Here is a 19018-nt window from a genome sequence, read left to right on the forward strand (position 1 = left end):
GTGCTAGTGTAGATACATTCACAGCAGTAACCTAATAGTAACCCAAAACATTAATATTGGATATTTATTTCATAAAGACATATTTTGTCGATTTATTTTTACAGCCTCAACATATGTAAAGACTAAGACACCCCCACCAAAGGAAAAAACAACACCACACCCCCGTCATAAAGGAATACTCTCAATAATAAAAACCACAAAAAAAAAAAAAAAGGAATGAAAAGCTTTTAAGGAATACAAAATTCACTATTTAGATATAAACCAATACAGCCAACACTGGAAAAATGTTAACTTTATGGTTGAAGGTGATTGCTGAGGTTTGAATAATAGTTTTCTTACTAATGAGGTGAGGCAAACCTCCTATCTAATTTGGCTTCAATTTCTTCAATGTAAAATGTAGGAAATAAACCTGCTGAATCTTTTAGACAAATTACTATACATAAGTAACTCAGAATAGTGCCAACCATAAAAAAATAAGTATTCACTTTACGTAACAGCAGAGAGAGTATTTTCTGGGACAGACTGGATTACATGAGTTTTTTATTAAAGTATAATTAATAAGTGAAAATAGTATTTGTGGTGTAAAATGAGGCTTTGATATAAGTGTACATATAAAGTGATTCAATTATACACATTTTCTGTGTGTGTTTGTGTTGGTACAGAAAACTGAAACCAGAGGCTTTCCACCACTGAGCTATATATGTTCCAGCCCTTTTTTATTTTATTTTTTTATTTTGAGACAACCATCTCAAATTTGTGATCATTCTGTTACAGCCTACAATCTATAATATCACAAGTTTTCTAAACAGTTATTACTGACTAGTTGGATAACCAACGAACTTTTAGGTTTAAAAATGGAATTAACAAATCACTTGTAATACTGGTTATTTAAAAATATCAATATTTTGCCTTCTAATGGCTTTTTTCCCCAATTTCATTAATTTTAAATGGTTATATGGGGAAAAAAAAACCACCCTACTTCCTTCTTGTTAGCAGAAACATTCTAAGCATATCAATTTAATAAGATTATGACATTATACTAAGGTTAAACATGAACTTATTTAAAAGTATTTTTTGTAATAGTATTTCCAACAGGGAAGAACTGTTGGGGATTAGTAGTAATAAAAAAGAAAAAAATTGAGGGCATCAAGAAACAGGATGAATAAAGCTGTCATCAGCCCCCTGAAAGCAGATTTCCAGAAAGCTTGGCCAATGTAAATCAGATATCAGGCTCAAAAAAAATTTTTTTTATTTGAACCACTCTTATGGAGGTAAAAATAGAGCCAGTGTTCAAGAACACATCTTTTAAAATTTCTACTGGTGCAGTAGTCCTTGAATCCTGGCAATACTCAAACATGAATCATGAGAAATTAAGAAGAAAAACTTTATTTCAAGCAAGTTTACTCACATGTGACACAGCAAAACCTGGCTGTACTAACCAATTTCATTTCAAAGCTGCATTGACATATACATCTGAAAATGACTGGCAGTAATCAACTTCTACTAAAATGTAGATTAAGTCCATTAACATGTCAATTTTTATATTTATTAGAGACCCTGCTATTTAAATGGCATATATTAAGATTTCCTGACAAAAATGAAAATACCTGACAGCTTCTAAAGTAATGAGATGTGAAATAAATTTCCTAGTTTTTGCTTTAAAATGTACCCCTAGGTTGTTTAGAAAATTCTGGTTTCATCAAAACACATTATTTAACTGTAATTCTTCATTCATCATCTATTGTTGGCTTGATGGTCCCTCCTCTTCTTATTTGACCCCAACCAATTAAACTGCAAAATGAAAATAAAATAAATCATAAATCTTAAATCAATCCTATTAGCATTACCAACTAATTGTGACATAACTGTTTTTTGTTTTTTCTTTTTGTTTAATTCTAAATTTAAACTTGCACTTACAAATTCTTCTTGGAAAAGAAATATCCCCCCTATCTCCTTAGGTTCTTAGACCATTACAGATAGGTCCTGTGAGCATAAAAAATGAGAACGGCAAGTTTCTACAACATTTGTGCCTAAAACAATATACCCACCAATTCAGAGTAGCAAAGAAAAATTCTGGAAGTCTCTTTAGGGAACCACAGATATACACCAAACACCTTAGCCCAATCTAATACATCAATATTTATTCTTTTCTCTTGAAATATGCCAAGTGCTTTGACAACACCTAAAAAGGTTCTAATGATCTTAAGGAAAAATAAAGAAATAGAAGATCATGTAGATCACAAAGAGATTATTCTTAATAGTAAAGGAACAGCCTACCATCCTTGATACCATAGTCTGCTCTTGTCCATGCTGGTCTGTTTTTAGTAAAACCAGGTATCAGTTAAAAGCTACAATTCTAAAAATTAAGAAGAAAGTCAGAACTAGGAGACTTGAAGACTCAAGGACCTGGTTTCCCTAGTAGAAACACCAAATAAGCAATAATATAATGACTAAAGTAGATCTGTGGGAAATCTATAAAGATCTCTAGTAAGAAGAAAATGATAAACTAAGGAAAAAATACACCAAAAAATAGGAAATTTCATGGCATTTTGTTCACCTTTGCCCAACTACTTCCCAGAAACAATTCAATGAAAGTCAATGAATTCCTAATTCCTTTCATAGGATGGAAGAAAAAGAGTCAAACTTCAAAGATTTTGGGTCTTGAGGTAAAGATTACAGAAACAGAAATCTACTACAACAGCTAAATCGAAAGCAGCAGCAAGATCAGACTCTGGTGGAAAATAAAAATATTTAAAAAGGGACATATAGCTGGGCATGTGGTACATGCCTGCATTCCAACTACTTGGGAAGCTGGGGACAGGACAAGTTCATGGTCACCCTGAGTAATTTAGGAGATCTCTGTATCAAAAGAAAAAAAAAAAAGCCAGCCACAAGAGGGCTGGCTGAAATTAATATCTCAGTGGTAGAACAGTCACCCAGGATGCAATAGCCCTGTTTTGTATCCCTAGCACTACTATCAAAATTTTTAAAAAGTTGCCACATATGTGGTAAAATTAATTGGGAAAAAAGCATACATACAAGCCCAAGAAAAACGATGTCTAAAAAGACCTTTAGTCTTCTTTTTGGGTATGATTAATGAAGGTCATTCCAGGCATATAGTCTATGAAGATTAGCAAAGACAGTTGATTTTTCAAATGTCCACTTTATAAACATCTCAATAAAAACCCATTCCAATGAATACAATACATCTCCAAAAACAAAACCCAAAGAACACAGGCATTACATTTAACCAAACACAAAATAAACTAGAAAACAATATGTAAATAAAATGTTAATATAAAAAGACAGACATTATGAAGAACTAGAAGATAATTCACAGATAAAAATATAATGGCTAAATTGAAATATTTACTACAGTAACTCAATGGTAAAAGTCAATAGAAAGAATCAACAACTTGAAACATTTGATATGAAATGATCAAAGAGCACAGATGAAAAAAAAAAGAGTAGAACTCATTTGAATAAAAAATATTTTCAAATTCACCAAACATAAAGACATAGGCATACAAATTAAAAAAGATCAAAGAATTCTACATGAAAGACTCAGATCCAGATCAAAACAAATGATTATTATTGCCTGTATTAATAAACAACATATTGAAAACAATAAGAAAAATACAATTCATCATCTAAAAGTGATCCTAAATAAAACTATCAGTGTATTTCTCAGAATAAACCAGAAGTAACAGTATATGATATGTATTAAAAGAAAACTAAGAATTCCATATCTGATAAAGTTGACATTCAAAAATGAAGACATTAAATATTTCCCAGATAAAAACAGAAGAAAATTCATTAAACACTAGACCTATCTTTCAAAAAATGCTTAATGGGAGTCCTTCAAACAAAAGACATCAGGATAACTTGAAGTCATATGAAATATGAGTTCTCTAATAAAGAACTTCTATGTAGTATAAAGCCAATAAAATTAAGAGCTTGGTTTTTAAAAAATGTTTTCAGGGTTTGAAAATCCAAAGTATAATTATAAATTTATGTTAATAGATGTACTGTATAAAAGATTTAAAATTAAAGATATCAGTAAACACCAGGGGTTTGGGATCAAACTGGTACACACCCACAAGGGAATGTAAATACATCAAAAGGTTTAACAACAAAAAGACAATGAAATTAAAAATGAGAAAAAAGCTGGAAAATATTTTATAATATTTTAGTACTTTTAAAATTTCTTTGTAGTAAAACACTTAAAATCTATGTATTAAAACACTCAAAAGAACTGTGTGAATGGATTAAAAAACAGAAATTCATATTTTTTTTAATAAAAGAGTCACTTTAGATCTAAAAACACACAGAATATGGTTAAAATAGGGTAACTAGAAAACTCACAAATACATAAAAAAAAACTTCTTAAAAAAATGGATGAAAAAAGGAATTAATAAAAATTATGAGACAAGAGAAAAATTAAAACAATACCAAATACCAAAACTTATAGGCAACTTCTATTAAAAATGGTATGTAGTTCTTTAAAAAATTAAAAACAGAATTAAAATCTAGCAATTCCACTCCTGGATGAATACAGCAGAAGAACTTAGAGCATAATCTTGGAAGAAATATTTATACATTTATAGCAGTACAATAGTCTTAAAAGGATGCATATGTAGTGTTTGTTGACACATAAATAGGCAAAATATATACAATAATAAATTATTATTCAACTTTAAAAAGGAAAGAAATTCTGATTCAACTTTAAAAAGGAAAGAAATTCTGATGCTACAGCATGGGTTAACCTTGAGGACACTATTCTAAAAGAAATAAGCCAACCATTAAAATATAAATACTGGGTTGGGGTTGTAGCTCATTGGTATAATGCTTGCCCTGCTTATAGAAAGCACTGGGTTCGATTCTCAGAACCACATAAAAATAAAATAAAGTCCCACAAGAAAATATGCTGATTTTTTGCAACTAAACAGTTGCAAATTCACAGACTTACCGCCAGTGTTTCTCAATTCTTCGGTTAAGGGCAATTTTTTTCTCCTACTTCTGTGCACACAGGATTAGTGAGAACTATTTTACCCAAATCAGCCTTAACTGCACTAACTCTTCCTCCTGTAGACAAGGCTCTTATGTTCACCATAAGCACTTCATTCCTGGACAGCTTCTGTACCTAAAAAAAAAAAAGAAAGAAAGAAGAAAAAAAGTTATCATTATTATACTAGAAAAAGAAAATAATTCTGAACAAATTTCAGTATAATGAGATTTGAAGTACATGAATTGTACTGTTTCAAAACAAAGCTCTCTGCAGAATTCAACTCAAAGATCTATTTGTAAAATAAGCTATTAAAGAATAAAGAATCTAAGCCTGGCACAATGGCCCAAGTCTGTAAGTCCCAGCAGCTCAGGAGCCTGAGGCAGGAGAATTGTCAGTTCAAAGCCAGTCTCAGCAAAAGCAAGGTGCAAAGCAATTCAAAGAGACCCTATCTCTAATTAAAATACAAAATAGGGCTAGGGATGGGGCTCAGAAATCAAGTGCCCCTGAGTTCAACCCCTGACAACCTCTCCCCAAAAAGAACAAAGAATCTATAAAATTCTAAAGAAATCATATGACAAAGGTTACAAATTTCTTGACATAGTAAGATAAGAGTATTACTACAGTTAAGTGAGTTCTAGAGATTAATTTCAACTCATATTAAAACTTTTTGAGACTCTATAAAATTGATTAACACATATCATTTAGGTAAAATATCAGTTGCTATTTTAATAGCTTTGTTAACATGGACAACCTAATGCTTGAGTTCAGATCAATGTGATTTTTTATCATTTTATTAGTTCTTTTTAGTTATACCTAATTTTAGGATTCATTTGATATTAAAAAAGATGAAATATTATTTTTCTAATTCAATCTTTAGTTCTCCTTCCCTCTTTCCTCACCCTTTCCCCTTCTCTGTATTCTACTGGTCTTTCTGTTACTTGCTTAGTTGTGTTTTTTGTTTTTTAGGTAATCTCTATGGATTGAAGGATTTACTATAGTGTATGTAGACATGTACATAGAAAAGTTAGGTTGGAGTCTCTCCACTGTTCTTCCTAGTCCAATCCCAACTCCTTTACCTCAAAATCCTCTCCATTAAATCCACTGATTTTTTAAATTATACAAATTCCATAACTTCATTTTCTTTACAGCTGAGTAAGATTTTTGTTGTGTACATATAATACATTTTCTTTATCCTCAGTTGTTGAAAAGCACCTAGGTTGATTTCATAATTTGTTTTTTATAAATTTCACTGCTAAAAATAAACATTGATGTGACTGCTTCACTGTAACATGCAGATTTTAATCCTTTGCATATATACTCAAAGTGGGACAGCTGGGTCTTCTGGTGGTTCCATTCTTAGACTTTTGAGCAATTTCCACTTTCTAGAGAAGTGCACTAACAAGCAGAACCACCAACAATGTGTAAATGGACCTTTCCCCCCATATTCTCACTAATACTTCTTATTATTTGTGTCCTTAATAACTGATGAAATCTCAAGGTAGTTTTTGATTTTTTAACATTTTGCTAAATAAACTTTTTTTCTCATAATTTGATTTTTCATAATTTTCATAATTAGAATTACTGAGTTCAATCTCCAGGACAAATAATCAAACCAAAATATACACAATAAAAATAAGTCTAGTAGAAACTGAGGAAACATTAAAAATATGTCCTTTTATTCCAGTGGTATCAATTTCTTGCCTCATTGGATTTTTATAATTCTAATTTCCCCTTAACATGCAAAGAATTTAATAACCACATATGTATAGAATTTATATGACAAAGAGAAAAGCACATTCATTTTAAGGTTACCAACAGTGGCAAAAAGATAAAGTTTTAAGATCTGGCAAATGTCGGTATGATCAAGGAGGAAAAAAGATAATGAAACTTAATAATAGTAATGAGAAGGAAGACTTACTTTAAAAGTTTTGGTGCTGAATATATATAGGTCAATGGGTAGAATAATTGTCTAGCATTCCTGATACCTAAAACGTCAAGGAATAAAAAAGGTCTAATATAAAAAAAAAGGAAATACAGAATTCAATGCTTATCTTCTCTCACTATTTCTCTACTCAATATTATTATATTTATTTTTATAAAGTATATACCAGTGCTTACTTTTAATATTCTCTCTCTATGAACGAATCTTAGGAAAAGTATAAAACATAAAATAAATATTTTCTCTCTTTTCAAAAGACTTTTACTTGAACCCAGATATAGTGGCACTTGTCTGTTACCCTAGCAACTTGAGAGATTGAGGGGGTAGGAGGATCATAAGTTCCAAGTCAGCCTAAGCAACTTAGCAAGACCTTCTCAAACTAAAATAAAAAAGTTCTGGGGATGTAGTGCAGTGGGTTCAATTCCCAGTAGCACACAAGAACACAAATTAATTTAAAAAGTAAGAATTTTTTACTTGATTTAAAACTGATTACCTTACAAAATTTTAAAAGCTAACACCATACTTTGTGTTTTGAAATAGAAATTTATAAAAAGTACTCACCTTTGCTGCTTTTTTGTCTCCTTCTGTACGCACACCTAGTAGCCGTCTAAGTAGAAAGTAGGAAATTTCCAGTTCTGTAAATATCTCAGGTAATGCTCCAACTGCACCAAGTACCTGACCCACCATTCTGTCAGCTCGACACAAAGTTGGGTCAATTTTGGTTCCAACTCCTAATAAAGATATAAGATTCCACATATTCCTAAACTTTGTTTATTAAGATAACTCCAAAGCTAAAGTTAGTCAAACAATGACAGCACGGGTTTCATATAATAGCTATATTTTGCTTATACCATCCAACAGCTGCACAATTAAATTTCTCCTCTATCTAAAAAGTCAGATAATTGACAAAATTTTTCCTAAATATTTAATAACAAAGATTTTTTGATATAAGCTGTGAGGCAAATAATACCTGGTTAATCAAGGTAAGTTTTACATAGTAAAATGTAATCAATAAAGATTTTAAGATAAAAAGTTCATAATGACTAATTTTCAGAAATAATAGTGACATTTTTTAAACACTGGTTGGTAGACAGGCAAGGACTAGTCACTACACTATTTTATTGTATGTTATCATACGTTTCAGTAATAGAAAATTAGATTATAAAATTCCCAGAACTTGTATTTAACCATTCATATACATACATACACAGAGAACTCTTCTGTAAGAGCTCAATAGAGAAATAGCCAGGCATAGTGGCACATGCCTATAATCTCTGTGGCTCGGGAGTCTGAGGCAGGAACATCAAGAGTTCAAAGCCAGCCTTAGCAAAAGCGATGTGCTAATAAGCAACTTAGTGAGATGCTGACTCTAAAGCATCTATGAAATAAAGTTCTGCAAAATGGCAAAGACTCCAAAAAATTCTCTTTTCCATAAAAAGTAAGGAAAAAACTGACAAAAATGTGAGATAAACTTTTGAAACTCTGAAAATTAAGCAAAGGCTTTGAGGCAATGTGACAAATGTTCATTAAAACAAAGAGTCATACTAGGTAGAATAGTGAGTTCTGTGACATTAGGATATCCATGAGGGGTTTGAAAACTGGCATTTTTCTGCAATCCAGAAGGTCAAATGAATGGGTAAGAATGTCATATGATCAGGCACAACCCAAGTAAACCATAAGCCCTCACCACTAGCTAAGCTTAAGGTTGTGTTGGAAATAGACTAACTAAGGCATATGTTAACTGCCTGGTTTAGTGTTGCAAGCTTGTTCCAATGTTAACAAGGACTGAGAAATGCAATAACAAAATGCAATAACAATAAACCATCCAGGAGGGGGCAGAATCTCATATGCGGCCACTAAACTCTATTATTTCACGTATCTTCAATAGAAAATTATCTGAGACCTGCAAGGCAGGAAATATGGTACAAGCTATTTTTAAAATATTTTACCATGCAGATATACAAATGTTAGAATTACTAGGCAAAAGACTTTAAGTCAACATTTGACTTAAAAAAATGTTTGAAACACCAAGCATAAGGAAGATGTTTCATCAAACATACAACATTAAGACTCTAAGAGCATAAGACAATCAAACAGGTATTCTAGAATTCAAGAGTATAAAAATAAAAAAATTTGCCAGAGTAACTCAACAGCAGATATAAGCAGTAATAAGAATCATCAACCTTAAACGTAGTAAGTTATCGAGTCTTACAAACAGAAGAAAAATGAACAGAACCTCAGAGATCTGTCAATTATACCAATACAAGTAAAATGAGTTATAGAGGGAAAAGACAATGACAAAAAGAATATTAAGAAGAAAAATGAACAGAACCTCAGAGATCTGTCAATTATACCAATATAAGTAAAATGAGTTATAGAGGGAAAAGACAATGACAAAAAGAATATTAAGAAGTCATATATAAAAATATTCAGAGTAGAAAAAGGAAAAAAATCTACATGTTAGAGATTCAACAAACCATAAGCAGAATAAAGAGATTCACAATAAGACACATCATAATGAAATCACTGAAAACAAGAGAAATGAAATGATTATGCACAAGGGGTTCTTTAAGATTAATAGCTAATTTCTCATGAGAAAACAGAAACCAAAATACTACCATTAGAGGTCTCCATAGTTGAGCTGCATAAAAATAACTAAAACATTTGGAACAAAAGCCAAATTTCTTTTCATCTAACTTTTTTCTTTAATCCAATGATAAAAAATAAAAACTCTCTCTCATAAAATCTTGCCTTTCCTGATTAATTCTAGTGCTCTAAAGAGAAAAAAACTAAAAACTCCCTAAATTGTTCTCTTCTACAAAGGAGAAGTTATCTCTTAAGTCAGCTCCAGCATAAATGACTTCATACAATATACAATATTTCAGCCTGATTCTTTGTAATAACATACATAATAAGCAGCTAAAAACCGTGCAGATAATAGTGAAAATTTTAAGTTCTACACATAAAACCCAAATATACTCTTTATGAATACTTACTTTAGAAACATAATATCGTGTAATCTAAAATCAAAACTTAAACAATGTGTATTAGGAGTTAAAATTTCTACTTACACAGATGACATATCCTCTTGGATAAAATGACACAAAGCCACTAGTAAAAGTTTATCAATGAAAGAAAAGTTCTTACCAATAAGACCCCCCGGAACAGCATATTGAAGATCATTGTGTTCAGCAAAAAGCGAAACAATTTTGGAAAAGATTGGTTTACACATGAGTTTTCCTTCACTATCTTTGGAAATAATACCAGGTCTGACTTCTATCTCCTGGCTCACCTGAAACAGAAGTTGTTGACACATATGGGTAAAGAATAATTATTTAAATGTATAGTTCCAATAGATAGATAACTAAACTAAAAAGCACTGCTATTCCCAAGAATGTTTTCAAATATCACAACAAAAAGAATAAAAATCCAAATAGTTTATTTTTAAAGCTACAACCACTCAATACACTAATTACCTACAGGAAATATACATGTTAAATATAAGACTTGCTATATTCAAAAAACAATAGTAAACAATACATTTTTCTGGAGAGGGAAAAAAAAAGAAAATTTTTTAGATTTCCTTTTGCCACTATCATTTTCTGGTTAAGAAGAAATCAAGAATTTAGAATTGTTTACCTTTAACACTCCTTTTAAAATACTACCACCAGCTACACCCCCTTTAAGGTCATCAACCTCACAGCCAGGTTTATTAACATCAAAAGACTTAATCACTGAGGAAGAGAAAGGAAAACTATTAAATTTCATTCTCCATATAAAAAACAGCCAATAATGTAGAAAAACTAAGTCAATAATTAAAAGACAAGAGATAAATTCTTACCAATAAGCCGAGGTTCTGAAGTAAAGTCTCTTGGAGGCACTGGAATTTTCTTTACTATATACTCACAGACAACTTCAATATTATATTTCAGCTATAATATAATATAATATAAAGCAGAAATTGGAATAATAGGAGCTCCTCCAGCTACTGTACCTACATGATAAATTCAAATAGATCAAAAGTTGTCAGTTTAACAGAATCCATTCTACATTATGTATTATATAAAATAACTATTAAGTTTATAAAAACAAACATCCCAATATTCAAGTAAGCAAAAATAAAAACAGTTATGTTGTTTAGAAAATCTATGACATTGTTTTTCCATCTAAAAAAAGAAATCATTTTAGAGAAGATTAAAAATTAGCAAGTTCTATCAATATAAATAAGCAGATAGAAGAGATTAAAAAAATATGTCCATTACCAACAAAGAAATGTAGCCAACTGAAAAAATATCCAAGTTAAAACATTCGGCCTATCTCAAAACAGATGTGACCTGTGCCTTGTGCTTCTTGAAGATAATCATGACGTTTTCTGACTGAACTATCCTTCTATAGTTCTGGGGCTGACAACCCCAGATTTTAGTAGCTTATCCCCCAAGAAAGACAAAATTATAAACACTCTGCTTATCAGATTATTGGCACATACAAAATGTGCCAATACTACTACTTACATGTCACACAGGATAATAAATGAAATGGAAAATACACAATGAGATTTTAGAAACATAATGAAGTATTTTATTTACCACATAATAGGGTAAAAGACTTTTTTCATAAGTAATAAGAATAAGAAATCAAATGTGAGAAACACATCACAGATTCCTGAAAGTAAGGGGGAAGGAGGGAGAAAGAACACTATATAAAGATTAAAGAAATCACTGTCAATTCCAATTTTGAACACATAATCATTGAAAATTAGTGGTGTAAAAAAAAAAAAAGAATGTTTGTTTAAATAATAAAAACAATAATAAATAATAATTGAATAATAAAACAATAATTGAATAATAAAAAATTTTAGTAATAAAATGGGAATGTTTATATAAATTATTTCTAACTAAAATATCAGGTTGCTATAAGCAACAAAGGTTTTAAGTACTAAGAAGAGAACACAGATGTTCCAACCATTAATTAATACTGGATAATCCATTATATTACAATACCAGGATTCTTACCATGAATAAATGCAAGGATCTGTTCATACTGTTCTTTAGCTTGACTTTCTTTTACCAAATCAATTTTATTTTGCAGAATCAATATATGTTTCAGCTTCATAATTTCTACGGCAGCTAGGTGTTCAGAAGTCTGAGGTTGAGAACAAGATTCATTACCAGCTAAATGGATGACAAAAAAAAATTTAAACAAAGATAGACAGGATGAGTATTAAGAATTAACTGGTTTCTAACAGACCTTCACTTGCCCAATTCAAGACCTATTTTTCAACACTACTAACATGTTTTGGCATGCTATTTAAATTCTTTGCTTTATTTCTTCTGATCCTCCCAGTCTTTTAACTTCCACTTCTAGTAATGACTGCGATCCGAAGTTTACCTTCTTAGGGTTTACAGATAGCTTTTGCTCAGTCAAAACATATATTCTGACTTTAATTAGTATTTGGAATATTGTGATCCATTCTACTTTAGGATAGATGATCACTACCATCAGTTCAAACCTTATAAAATCTTTCCTTAAAATACAACTTTTGGGGGGAAAACAGGTAGTATCAGAGATTGAACTCAGTCAGGGGGACTCCACCACTAAGCCCCATCCCCAGCCCTATTTTATATTTTATTTAGGAACAGGGTCTCACTGAGTTGCTTAGCACCTTGCTTTGGCTGATACTGGCTTTGAACTCATGATGCCCTTGCCTCAGATTCCTGAGCAACTGGGATTACAGGTGTGCACCAACACATCTGGCTCAAAACAACTTTAACCAAGAAAATACTTCAAAAGTAATTGAATTTCACTTCTAAAATTAGTTAAAAAGGCTCTGACTTCTGACTCAAAGTAGAAGCTATGATGGGCAAGGAAAAAACCAACATGGAAAACAAAAGTACAAGTAATCTTAAAAGCAGATTCAGTTCCAAACAACTCTTGATATCTCTGAGTGTATGCCTCACTGGTATGCACTCCTTAACCACAGAAACAGATTAAATATTTGTGGTTCCAATATTTGTGTGTTATTTTGTTACACAGCAATAGAGAGCAGATAGAGCTATTCATTAACAAAAATGGAAAGAAAAAAGAAGTTCAAAAGCAACCACTAATAATTTGTAATAAAATATAGTTTTGTTTTGTAAACTGAAGACCATCTTTCCCAAGTAGCTGTGTTCATTTTCCTGGTACAATATTTGAGATCATGCTTTAGAAGTCTATTCTTATTTGACCTCTCCCCAAATAGACCTGACCTACCTTTGCCTTGTATTTCTTGAGGTAATCATTATGTCATCTCTATCTGAAGTATCCTTATTTAATCTTGGGATTGGACATACCAAATTTTAGGCTGAGGCTTCCAAGCTATGTGAAGGCTGGCCATGCCAGAAAGAACAACTACGTGATTCAGTGATCAATCACATGATCAGTCATCATTTCTACATAACAGGAAGTCCCACTAAAAAAAAAAAAAAATCTAATTAGATAAAGTATATCAATTAGGTTGACAGTATTTTCATATGGAATGTTATAAAAAGAAAACCACATAAGCCTCATATTTAGAACTCTTTTAGATTCTGCCTTATGTGTCTCTTTCCTTGGTTGAATCCTTTTCCTGTAACAAACCAAACTGAATAAAACTGTCAGTGAGTAGCATGATTCTTTTAACAAACTTAAGGGTGGTTTTAAGAATCCCCTCAATTTTCAGGTAATTCAAGAGTGAAAGCAACCTTGTGTGGGGCACTATAGTGCATTCTAACTTTACATGTGGCTAAATTCCACGTAGCTCTCCACAACATTCACAAAGAAAGCACATCCTAAGCCTTGAAAATCTATCTTGACAGCTCTTGTTAGCATTTCACATGAATGAGACTGGCATTTAATAAACCATTATTCAAGATAAAGTACACAACACACTGAGACAAATAAACCAACAATACTTTAAAAAAAAAAGGTCTACATAAAAAAAATGTACACCCTCATATCTATTTGTAGATAAAAAAAAATGCACCACTGATTTCAATATTTTTTTTTCCTTTTACATACCATGCTTCTTATTTTAAGATAATTAAGGGTCATGGTCATGATTTTGGAAAATTAGCTACAAAAATCTCTATTTATGTCACTTTAAGTTCCCCAAGTCCTCAGTTTTCCTTTAATTACTCCATCTCAGGCTGACCATATTTTTTTTCCCCCAGATTAATCCTGATATATTTACCTATCAACAAAAGAGCTGCATCCATTACTGCTGCACCATTGAGCATAGTAGCCATCAAAATATCATGACCAGGACAGTCAACAAAGGAAACATGCCTAACAATTGAGACATAATAACCATACAAAACAGGATTCTTATTACAAACTAAATATAATACAATTATATAAGAATATGGTTACATTAATATTAACTAATAAACTCCAGATTATGATTGTCAATATATTTTGATGCACTTTTTTAACTTAGCTGAAATAATTTTCAGTATCAAATACTGAGTCTTAATAGGCTAATATTATTGTATTCTTTCTGCTTGCTTTGTGTTAATTTGTTTTTCTTTTTATAAACTTGTTCTTTTGAACTGGAAGATCAGATTATAAATTTTAGGTTTTATTGTTTTAAATAAGCTTTTTAATTTCCTCCTAAGAAGGTTTTGCTGTGCACAACAAATTCTGATATTCTGTATTTTCATCTAGTTCAATATCACTGATGACTACGAAAATGCAAATTAAGATGACACTGAGGTATCAATAATTAAAAGTAACCTCAATCCCTTGCTGGGTAGCAATGTAAATGGTACAGATATTCCAGAAAAGTATGAGATATGTTTTCAAAACACTAAACATATACTAATCATACAACTCATTACATATGTAAGTATATGTCGCACAAAATGAAATTTTACATCTCTGAAAAATCTATACCCAATTGTTCTTAGCAGTTTTTTAATAGCACAAATCTGGAAACAACTAAAAAAAAAATCTACAATAGTTCAGCTGTATCTGTGTGGCATACTACTATTTAACAATAATAAAATAGTGAAAAATGACAGCAACCAGAGTAGGTGTCCAGGACATTTTATAGAATGAAATGAATAGAAAGGCAATACCAAAAGCTAACAACTATACAATATATGTAATATTTCTGAAACAAATGTATAGCTAAATAAAACATTAGTAAAGGAGTAGGTATAGCAAGGGAGAATTATATGTCTATAAATGAGTAACAAAGAGACCTCTTGGTGGTACAATAGTTCTATATCTGAAAGCAGTGGTAATTTTTAAGTATAAAGGTGGTAGTAAAATAATGTATGTCTAAACATACATACATTATGCCAATATCAGGACTCTGATATATAGCTCTTAGAATCAATGGGATAAAAACTTTCTATTAACTCTTTAACTTCACATGAATTTTAACTATTTCAATTTTAAAACTATAAAACAGACTCCTTCTTAGAAAATGAAAGTATTACATGTTCAAAGATATGTAATTTTAGGTGAATATCCTTATAAAAAACATATAAAGCAACATTAAAAATGTGTAGATTTGAGCAATTTTGGTTCAATTTTTGGAACTTTTTGGAATGCTTTCACGGGAAAAAACTGTGAGGAACTGAAGTACAGTAAGCTGCTATTTTAAAACAATAAAACTGTTAATAGAATGAGAAGAGTAATCCAAAAACAATTTGGCAAAGATCTCCAGCACCTTGAAAAGCTAAATGAATTTTGAACATAACAAAGGGCAACACAGAAATTTAAAATTAAACAAACTAACTACACTGTGCACTCAGAACTTGTGTTTAAAAACTGTGTTTGTATACTCATGATCTATACTTTCCTAAGGTGAGACTTATGCTTACATATCACGTATAGACATCAGTGTTCTCTTATGAAGAATGAGGATAGGGTATAAATACAATTACAATCCCCAAAGGGATAGAAAAACAAGTCAATATGTTAAAAAGAAGTAAGACTGGAGACAGAGTTCAATGTTAGAGCACTTGCCTAGTATGTGAAAGCTGCCCCCACCCAAGAAAGAAAGAAAATAAGAGGAAAGGAGGGAAGAAAAAGGGTACAAGAGTTAAGAAGAAGAAAAAAAGAATTTATTAAGAGTATGTGTTTACTGTTCTACAGGAGGAAAAAAAACAACAACATCTGAAACAAAAGAAACCTGGAAAAAGACACCATCAAATCTAATGAATTATTTCTTGTTATGTGATAATACTTCAGAGAATTTGCATTTTTTTAGATTATTTGGATTTAAATAATTAACTTTCCACATTAGAAAAAAAATTTTTAATTAATAACTAATGTATACTCTATTTCGTGGCCAAAAATAATGTTGTTCAAGATTTCTCATCTCATTTTGTCAGCTGCATCAGCATAAGTTTAATTTTCAGTAGCAGTTAAGCTCCACTATTTCAACAAGTACAGGAAATGAAAAGCTCTTGAGCATAAAAATCATCACCTGACTAGTCTGAAGTTTCCCCTTGGTCCCTGGAATATCTGTAGGAAACTCATCAGGTGTACTACTTCCACAAGATCTATAACATTCTGGCTGAAGACAACTTGAGTCGTCAAGTTCATAAATCTGAAAGTTTCAAAGAAAACAGTAAAATTAGTCAACTGTATAATTACAACTAAAGTAAAATGTTTTTCTTTCCACAGAATAATATATACCTTGGCATTAGCATATCCAAGCTTGATGGTAATATTCCTTTCCAGTTCATTTTTGAACCTCACAGTGTGAACACCAGAAATAGCTTTTACAACTGTAGATTTCCCATGAGCAACATGACCAATTGTTCCTATGTAAAACAAAAAATATTTAGGCACCCTATTACACCAAAATTTCAATAGGATAATCAAAGGTTACAACATAACATAAATCTATAGTTAACAGTGATTTCACTCTTCTCTTTCACATATTATCTTTTCTTAATCAATCCTGTTTCAAACATGACTGAAAAACTTAATCTGAATAACTTATTTACAAATCATATCCATTGTTTACCTATACATTTTAATTTATGTTAGAAAAGATTGCCTTTCTTTAAAATACTCAATGAAATAAATGTATGTAAAATTTTATACACTAAGAAACCTTACAGTATTTCCAAAATGTAGTAATAATTATGGTGGTCCTAGATTAAAAAACAAAACAAACAAACAAAAAACCCTCAAATTCTGGGAAACTGAAAATAATCTATTTAATAACAAACAATGCTGCTAAGAGTAGTATGTTTTCACTTATCACTTTCTAATAATTGAGTCTTATCCTGGTTTTCACTCAATTTTAGTTTTCTTATAAAGCACCCAGGATATCATTAGGAAAAGCACTACTGAATTTAAAAGCCTATTTATTCATCAAGCCCTCCTTTTATTTTCCCCAAACATTATTTTAATAATACTGTGAGCAAACATTCTCACTTCTTAAACAGTTCCTATGTTTGTATATGGCACACTGCTTTTTCTTGTGCCTGTGTTGTTCCACAATAGCTACGTGTTTGTTTTTCTTGTTCCAGGAGGGATTAGGCCATGAAGACTGAATTCAGGGCCTCAGCTCGCCAGTCAAACATTCTTACACTGACATACATCTCAGAATCCAACTGTGCAAGACAGGAACGGAGGGCATTCTTTCCATTTCCCAAGACAAAGATACTTCGTATATAAAGGCTCAAATGTACTCATTAAATATCCGAATCATTCTACAAATAATTTAATCATACAGACTAAATTTTCCTACCAGAAAGCACTCAACTCAGGACTTTCAGAAGTGTAGAATTTACATAATAAATTGTTCTTACCTATATTAATCGTGGCTTGTCTGCTAACTCCATGTGAAAGTGGAGTTAATTTGGAAACGTCCTACAATAAAACATCATGTTAACCCAATGCCCAGAAATCAAACCAGGACTTTTTTTTTAAACTTCAGGTTTGGTTTCTTCAGCACTACTGCAATCTATACTGTAAAACAACAACAAAAACAAAACAAAAACAGTCTTTCATGTAAAAACAGTCTTTATTTCAGCGAAAGAATTTAGGAATGAGGGGTAAAGTTCTTTCTGTTTTCGAAACGGAGAATGCAAACTGTCACTATAGATCGCAAACTTTAGTAATACTGAGAAAAAAAAACAACTCCTTTATATATCTTTATTAAAGTTGAAAAGCTTAATACGTTTAACACACGATTCCTTCCCGGACCTTCGGAGCTCAGAATTCTCAATAAGTCTCACCCGAATCACTCAGAATTTCGAAGTGTCATGAACCATATCCTAAACCAGACTCTCAGGACTACATAAGGTGCACCAGGCGGCGCCGTCAGGGACTAGTGGTGCATGGTCACACCGCTCCCTCCTATGTTTCCAACAGCAGACAATACCTCGCCCCAACTCCTTCCTCATTTCCGAGCCCACTGTGAATTCCCCAAGGGGGGAAAAAAATCCCTCACCAACGTGGCGAGATCCTGCCGAGAAAGGTGCGGCTGCCCCAGAGTCACTCCAATCTCGCCACCCGTCATCTCGCCCCGAGAAGAAGGAAATTACTCTGTTGCCGCCAGAGAGTACGCAGGCCCCTTTGAGTGGGGCGGGGAAGTAGATGTGGGAAAGGCCTAGGCTTGGACAAACGCAAGACAAGTTCAGCCGTGGCCTCGCTTCGCACTCTTTGTCCAGCTTGTATTTACAGATAACCTACAAGGACGTCCTTTTTTTTTTTTTTTTTAACGATGCAAAGATTCAGGATCTAGTTGTACAGACTACAGACTTTTTAGATATTTGGTAAGGCAACACTAAGGGCAGCCCCATAAAAGGCCCCTTGCGAGGCGAGTAATGCCACGGGACATGCGCAGTGGCAAGGAAAAAAAGCTGTTTCCGTTTCCTATTGAGTGGGTGGAAAGAATCTCCCAGAATCTGGAAATCTTTGCCAGGGTGTGAGAATGGAGAGGAGTGCTTCAAATATATTTGCCTCTTTGAGCAGTTTGTATAGTTTAATAACGCAAGACAGGCGTGGGGACGCTATGTGCTGAGTTAGCCACGCTCACGTGCCCCTTAATCCCTGGCCTGAGTTCGGGAAGGCGGCCTCTTGGG

General features: G+C 32.1%; 1 protein-coding gene and 1 pseudogene across 2 annotated transcripts in view; both read right to left on the minus strand.

The window, feature by feature from the left end:
• The window catches only part of LOC144364809 (zinc finger X-chromosomal protein-like), a 55833-nt gene extending 50732 nt beyond the window's left edge, over positions 1 to 5101 (minus strand). Inside the window, exon 1 of the mRNA XM_078035420.1 lies at positions 4970 to 5101. The gene's annotated coding sequence lies outside the window, so the exon portion shown is untranslated. The remainder of the gene's footprint in view (positions 1 to 4969) is intronic.
• LOC144372008 (eukaryotic translation initiation factor 2 subunit 3-like) lies at positions 51 to 18753 on the minus strand (annotated as a pseudogene). The gene is made up of 12 exons (XR_013432058.1): positions 18385 to 18753; positions 17741 to 17801; positions 16614 to 16741; positions 16402 to 16524; positions 14155 to 14249; positions 11960 to 12118; positions 10789 to 10941; positions 10587 to 10681; positions 10095 to 10239; positions 7509 to 7678; positions 4970 to 5143; positions 51 to 1791 (listed from the first exon to the last, which is right to left on the minus strand). The product of XR_013432058.1 is annotated as a eukaryotic translation initiation factor 2 subunit 3-like (transcript).
• Between the last annotated feature and the right edge of the window lie 265 nt (positions 18754 to 19018).

This window comes from Ictidomys tridecemlineatus, chromosome Y, assembly GCF_052094955.1.
Source record: "Ictidomys tridecemlineatus isolate mIctTri1 chromosome Y, mIctTri1.hap1, whole genome shotgun sequence".
Taxonomy (NCBI): domain Eukaryota; kingdom Metazoa; phylum Chordata; class Mammalia; order Rodentia; family Sciuridae; genus Ictidomys; species Ictidomys tridecemlineatus.